Source organism: Propithecus coquereli, unplaced genomic scaffold (assembly GCF_000956105.1).
Source record: "Propithecus coquereli isolate 6110/MARCELLA unplaced genomic scaffold, Pcoq_1.0 Scaffold295, whole genome shotgun sequence".
Taxonomy (NCBI): domain Eukaryota; kingdom Metazoa; phylum Chordata; class Mammalia; order Primates; family Indriidae; genus Propithecus; species Propithecus coquereli.
In genome coordinates, this window is record NW_012148563.1 from 4,357,363 (window position 1) to 4,364,450 (window position 7,088).

A 7,088-nucleotide genomic window follows, 5' to 3' on the forward strand; every position below is an offset into this window, starting at 1 on the left:
GTAAAACTTATTTTTAATTTCTTTTTATAATGTTTTAAATTTGATTCAATACCAAATGAGTGAATGAAGGTTTGTTTTGGTTTGTATGTTTTTAAGAGATGGGGAGAAGAGCAACTGCCACCAAATCTGGAATCAAAGTGGCTTCTGATTCTGCAGCAAAACTTGGCCCTCTAAGTAGCTCTCCCCAGGGTCCGGCTTCTTCCAGCACAGGCGAGCTTCTGGAAGACGCTGGTGCCAGCCTGGGTAGATGGGCCCACCCGGCCCCCTGCGGTGGACCAAGCCCGCAGTGACCCAGCCTGACAAGCCGCCTGCCACCCCTTGGAGCCCGGGGCTTTCCAGCCCATGTTCCTTGGCCCCTGCCAGGTCCACGGGTCTACCTTAGGGGGAGGGGGGAGGGGCAAGCGCCACAGCTGCCAGTCCCACCCCTCGGCAGCCTGTGCACATTGTGCTTTGGGCCAAAGGCTCCTTTCTAAGGAAGGTTCTGCCACTGCGGGGTGGGGACCTCCAGACCTGCTGGTGTGGTGGGAAAAGCACTGGGCTTGGCGTCCAGTCTGCCTGGGCCGCCTGTGGCGGTGTGACCTCGGCCTCGCCGCCGCTGCTTGGAACCTTTGTTTCTGCACACGGCAGAGGGAAGTAGGTGTCGAGCGCTCCTGTGTGGGCTCGTGTGTGGGAGCACCCCGTTAAAATCAGCATAAGGGATCTGGGCCGGGCGCGGTGGCTCACACCTGCAATCCCAGCACTCCGGGAAGTCGAGGAGGAGGATGGATTGAGCTCAGGAGTTTGAGACCAGCCTGAGCAAGAGCGAGACCCCATCTCTGCTAAAAATAGAAAAGTTAGCCAGGTGTCGTGGTGTGCACCTGTGGTCCCAGCTACTCGGGAGGCTGAGGCAGGAGGATCGCTTGAATCCAGGAGCTGGAGGTTACAGTGAGCTATGATGAAGCCACTGCACTCTAGCTGGAGCAACAACAGTGAGACGCTGTCTCAAAAAAAAAAAAAAAATTAACATAAGGGATTTGGAGTTGGGGGCAGCTTGGAGGACGGAGACCGGATGGGCATCCTCAAACCAGAGTGGCAAAGCCAGGGAAGGGAAGAGCTCTTGCTGTGTGTGGTATAAAGGGACAAAACTGGTAGCACCAGAGAGAAAAATCTTGTCTCATAGTAAATCTACACGGTCTCCAGCCGCCCCCTCTAGCAGCGGAGGTGCCTGGGAGGCAGTCAGATGCCGCTGGGCGACTTGGACTCGAGCAACGAAGACGCGGCCCTAAGCAGTCCTCTCCCTCTCTCCTGTGACAGGCCAGCTGCCCGGCCCTGTCCCTTTGCCTCCTGCCTCTGCTACTGTGATACCTGCGGAGACAAATGTTTGAGCTGGGCTGTGCGGGGTGCCTGCCATGTATTGAGTAGACGCCAATGGTGTTCTTCCCTTTCTGAAAGGAAAATAGAACCACGAGTGTGGGGCCTCCGGGGAGGGGCGTGGCTCACACGCCGCGGGCCTGGGGAGAGGGCGCACCCTCTGTCCACCGCGGACCCAGGCTCATCCTCCTCCCTGGCACGTGGCTGCAGCACACACCCGAGTTGACAAGGAATTTTTAAAGTCGCATTAAATTTCTTTACACCCACTTCCTTCCCACGGATGTCCCTCCTTCCTCGCAGGGAGAGAGCCGGGGCCAGCGGGCCGAGTCCCGCGGCCTGTGCGCAAGCGCGCCAAGAGCCCGGTGCGCACCGCCTGTTCCGCCACATGTGGTCCGGTGCCCTCCCTCGCCTCTCCTCCACTCTCTCTCCAGGGAGGAAATTTGGCTCTGGTCTTGATTGTTGCTTTTTCGCAAGGATGTCAGAAATCTGGCTGGAGGTCCAGCAGCCGCCCCCGCCCCTGCCCCCGCCCACACCAGCATTCCTTCCAACCCCTGACATCTGGCGTTATCTGCAACGCGGAGCCCCTGCGAGCTGCAATTCCGGGCACTGGGATCTGCTCCGCCCGACACCCGGCAGAGAGGGCTCTGGCCACCAGCGTGTGGCTCGCATCCGAGGTTTGGCCGGGATAGGCGTCCCTGCCCCCATCCACCGCCTCCCCTTTATCCACAGTCTTGCAGATTCTGGTCTAAGCAGATAGACGCCCTGTTCCCTTGCAGGCAGCGGCAAGGGACTGGCTGGAATCTGTTAGAGCCACGAGGTCATCGAGGTCATCGCTTGGCCAGCAGCCTCCAAGGCTGTCATTTGCTGGGGTTGATCCTGCAAACACTTAGGACATCCCAAAGGACCCCAGGGAAGTTCTTTGTTAAACATGCAAAGCAATCTCTCTGCAGGAGAACCCACCCCTGCTGGCGACTCCCAGGGGTGCAGGGCGAAGGGTGGGGACCCCTGCGCATTCAGAGGGGAGGTCTGCCCCAGGGCCTCCTCGGCTCCCGCCTGCCCGCAGACACCCCAGCATCGGCCTCCGCGCCCACGTGTCCCGCCAGGCCCACCCCGGCACCCTGTTGGTTCCCTCTCGCCCTGCACAGTCTGAAGCTCACTTTTTATCACATTTCGCTGATTAGTCTTCCCCCGCCCGGTCCCCCCAGGACGTCCCCACCCCGCGCACTACTGTGCCCCAGCTACGCCGACACCAGGGCCTGTTGCAGGAACCTCCAAGAGGCTGAATGAACCCCCAGGCCTGAGAGTGCCTCCGAGCTAGGGACACAGCCGTTCCCTTGCGAGACCTGCAGGCCGACTTTGCCTGGGCCCCTGAGCGGGAGGGGTCAGCGTGCATCCAGGGAGGGGAGAGAAAGGGACTCCCGTGTACTTCCAGGGGCTGATTGAGCGTGAGGGGGCGTGAGGGAGGCTTCCTTGGGGGCGCTGGGGATGCTCTGATTCCTGACCTGTGGGGGTTCATTGCCAAAGCTGATTGCGCTGAGCACTGGAGATTCCAGCCCTTTAGAGCATCTTTCACTGCAGTACAAGGGTCCCCTGTGTGTGTGCCTGTGTGTGCATGCACATGTGTGTGCAAGGGTGTGTGTGGGAGCACGGAGCATGTGTGTGTGGCTGTGCACGTACATACGTGTGCCTTCGTGTGTGACGGCCTCCTCTCTCCTCTGTTTGTTTGGCAGATTCCTTTGCCTTCTCTCTCTCGGGCCCCTGGCTGTGGGTGCGAGGCCCTGGCATGGTGCCAGCAAAGGCGACCCGGCTGCCCTCATGCCCAGGCCTGCAGGGCCTGCACCCCCAACACCGTCTCCTCCTCCAAGGAGCTCAGCCCAGCAGGACCCCCAGACACGGCTCAGTGACCCCACCTGGGCCCTCCGAGGGAGGTGTGAGCCTCTCTTAAGGAGGACAAATAGCCTAGAGCAGGACAAGGCCAGAGAAAGGGGTCAGACCAGCCCCACATGGCGGATGGGGGTGCCCACGGTTGTCTCCCCGGGAGTCCATCTGGGCACCCCCAGTCCACACTGGGGAGAGACCACTGAGGCAGGGACACCAGCCCCCTGCTCCCAGCCAGTGTCCCTGCTCCGAGACAAGCTGGGGGCCTGTGGGGAGGACAGGTGGGTCCCCCACGCAGACCCCTCCCTCTGCATGAGCCCCAGAGCCCCTGGTGGGGCTGGGGACTTGCAGAGCCCCTCTTTGTGGATGTGGGTGCAGGGAAACCTCATCTCCGCTCAGGGGAGCTGAGCTACCTTTTCAGGGTGTCCCACTGTCCCGTCTGCAGGGCCTGGAGGCAAAGCCGCTTCTCCTGCAGATGTGGAAGAGGTCACACCCATATGCACACATGTGTACAGGAACACATGTGCTTATGTGTGCACACACCACACACATGCTCATGTGCACACGCACTCACAGACATGCACACACTTCTTGGAATGTCGTCAAATCCAGACTTTTTTAAGTTGAAGCCCCCTATGCGCACCCTGCCCCCCACCTTGCTACCTCCTTCCCACGCTGATTTACGCCCCCAGACGTCCCCGCAGAGTGAGGGATCCCAGACTCCCGAGCTTCCCCATGGATTCCGCTTCCTTGCCAGAAAAGTTCAAGGTTGGGTCAGATCTTCCCCTCCACCAGGAGCTGCGTTTTCCCAGCCCCCTGCCAAGCCGGGCCTGGGGTGTCCCTTTGGGGAGGGAGCCGTTCTGAGCTGAGGGTCCCAGGGAGTGAGGGGCACGGCAGCCTCCTGCAGGCTGTCTGGGCAGGTGTCCGTGTGGGGCAGGGAGGGCTGCAGGGTCCCTCGGCCCGCAAGTCAGCGGAGGTTCTGGAGCCCTCCTGTGTCAGCTCCGGCCGCCGGGCGCGGAGGGTTGGGGTCCACGGTGACATGGCCCTGACCCCCGGGTGTCCACTCCCTGCCTGGAGCACCTGCCGGCCCTGCCTGCCCTTCCTGACCCTGTGCTTCCTCCCCTGCTTGGTCTCCCCCCAAGGGTCTCTCCCCGGACGGGACACGTCCCGAGGACGGGCACCACCTCCCTCTCTTCCCAGCCGTGTGGCACCCGGAGGCCTCTGCCCGCACTGCCGCTCCCAGTGGGAAACTTTCCAAGGAAAGTCCTTAGAGGTGGTGGCGAGGGCCATTCGGTGACGCGGATTCCCTTGGATTCGGCACGTGAACTGGGTCCAGGCCCAGCTCTGCCATCACCTTGTCTTAACGCTGGTCACTGACTGTAAATTAATGACTGTTTTCTTGTGAAAAAGCAATATGGATTATTTGCTGAAAATTTACGAAGCACAATTTTATATAAGCAAAGATGAAAACACTTAAGCATGAAAACTTTTAATCTCACCGCCCCAATAAGCGCTGGTAACATTTGACAAACTTCCAGACCTTTGTCGGTGCCCGAGTCACCCAGTTCCTTTTAGCCCCAGAGTCGGATCATCCTCGCTGCACAAAGCGACCCTCTGGGGTATCTAACCAGCTTCTGTTTTCTCACTGTCAGAAACAGTCCTAAGCATCCTTGTGATTATCGTTCTCATCCCTGATCACCTCCGGGACAGTCTCCTCGGAGTGGCGATCGCTGAGGCTTCGTCTCCTGTCTTCAAGAGTCACAGGGTCGGACCGACACTGTCCCCAGGTCTCACCTCGCCCGTGAGCTACGGTCCACACCGTGACAGGGTGGGAGGTGTTTTCCCCTCACTTTCTTAAAGGGTTACGAGAACTGTGTTTCCCCACAAGCCTCGGGATGAAGGCCCCGGTGAATGGTGAACTCAGGCACGGAGAGCCCCCGTGTCCCCGAGAGCACAGACACGGCGTCCCTTCAAAATGGAGGCTGGGTCCGCGCCCCCCTCCCGCCCTGCCCAAGCCCCATCGAAATGACGGAAGAACAGTAAAAACAGGCAGCAGCCCCTGACCGTGCCGAGTCGCCTTGGAGGCGGAGAGCCTCCCGGCCGGCCAGCTGCAGGTGCACAGACGGCAGCTTCTCCGGGACACGGAAGAGCCCCAGGAACACCCGGACCCTGAGGGCGGAGGTCACGGCTCCCGCTGGGCGCTGCTGGCGGACACATGGGCCGAACAAGGCTCTTGTGAGGCGTGTGGTAGGTCCGGCGCACCTAGGAAGGGCCCTGGGGGCCGAGGGGAGCAGGGACCCAGGGACCCAGGGACCCGAGGACCCCCGGGAGCTGCCTCCGCTGCTCCATCGTTCTGCCTCGGCCTGGGGGCGCCCGTGCCTGTCCCCACACAGCCTCCCAATCAGACGTGCATTTTCCCTCCGCTCCATGGCCCTATTTTTTGCAGGGTCATAAAAGTTCCCCAGAATTGCTCGAGAACACAGAGATGTGCACGGAACAACTGGGCTGGCCAGGGGCACATGGGTGTTGGGGCAGCTCGGGTCCCCCCGGCCAAGGGACGCACAGGCCAGCTCTGACCACCCACATGCCAGGCCTCCACGTCACAGAGGTGACAGGTCCCTGCGTGGTGGACCCCCAGATGCCTGGGACCCCCAGATGCCACTCTATCCCTCAGAATTCAGGCCAGGGACGGGCCCAGAGTTCTGCAGGGCATGCCCGGTCTCTGTCTGTTCCCTTTCTCTTAAAAATATTCTAAATACAAATGTCTCCCCGTGTGTGGCACAGATGAAAACAGGTGCAACTTGGGAGGAGAAGAGGCCGGGATCCCACCACCTGCAGTTCGAGTTGTACTTCTGCCCACAGACGGGGGCTGGAGCACAGCTGGAGCCGGTGCATGGGTGCCACCCCATCAATTTACCCTGCTGCGGCCGACGGCGTCACCGTAAGGTGACCGTGTCCAAGCACCCACCAGCAGACGGCTCAGGTGGTAAGTCAGGACTCACGCACCACGTCCACTCCTAACCCGTGACCACACGCTGCAGCCCCCAGGCTCTCGGTGGTCGGGAGGATGGGAGTGGGGACGACTGTCCCCCCACGAGCCCTCCTATTGCCTACAGGGACGAGAACACACTGCGCAGAGCGCTGTAGGTCCGGGACCACGTGAGAGCCACCATGAGGCCTGGACAGAGCTGAGAGGCAGCGTGTAGACGCCCGGGTGGTCTCTGACGTGGCCGTGGCTTTTGGCGGAGTGTTTCATGAAAGCGTCAGTCCGCAGTGGATTGGACATTGGAAAAAGCTAGCTTCTGTCGCAGACGGTTTCAGAAGCACTGTGAATAATAATGTCAAATCCAATAATAATAATAATAATAACATTGATCCCTTCAACCCGCTCCTCCCGCAGGATGGGCGCAACAGAGAACATACGAACAGTAATATTTGTCCAGGTCATTTCCCACCGACTTGGCTTCATGGAAACTTTGCCCCACACTTACTGAGTCACAATTAGTTTTTGGCCTCATTATTTGTGAAGACAAACTGGACACCTGAATGAAACCAATTTTAATATTTCAAAGATCTGGAAGAAGACAAACCCATGGGCGCCGGGCCTGTGGTGTGCCAGGCGCCTCCGAGTCCCGTGGGTGGGAGTCGGTGGCTTCCTCTCGGCTTCCCCAGAACAGCCGTGGCAGGCCCTCAGGTGGAGTCTAAGATGTTCGGCGTTTGGAGTAAATAGGTCGTTGGCAAATTAATCCATCAGCCATTGGCAAATGGACTTAGAGCAAAGGGTCCAGAACGTGTGGGGCCTTCGCTGCCGAGAGCCGGGCTACTGGCCAGGAGCCAGGCCTTGCCTCGGGAGGTCAAGC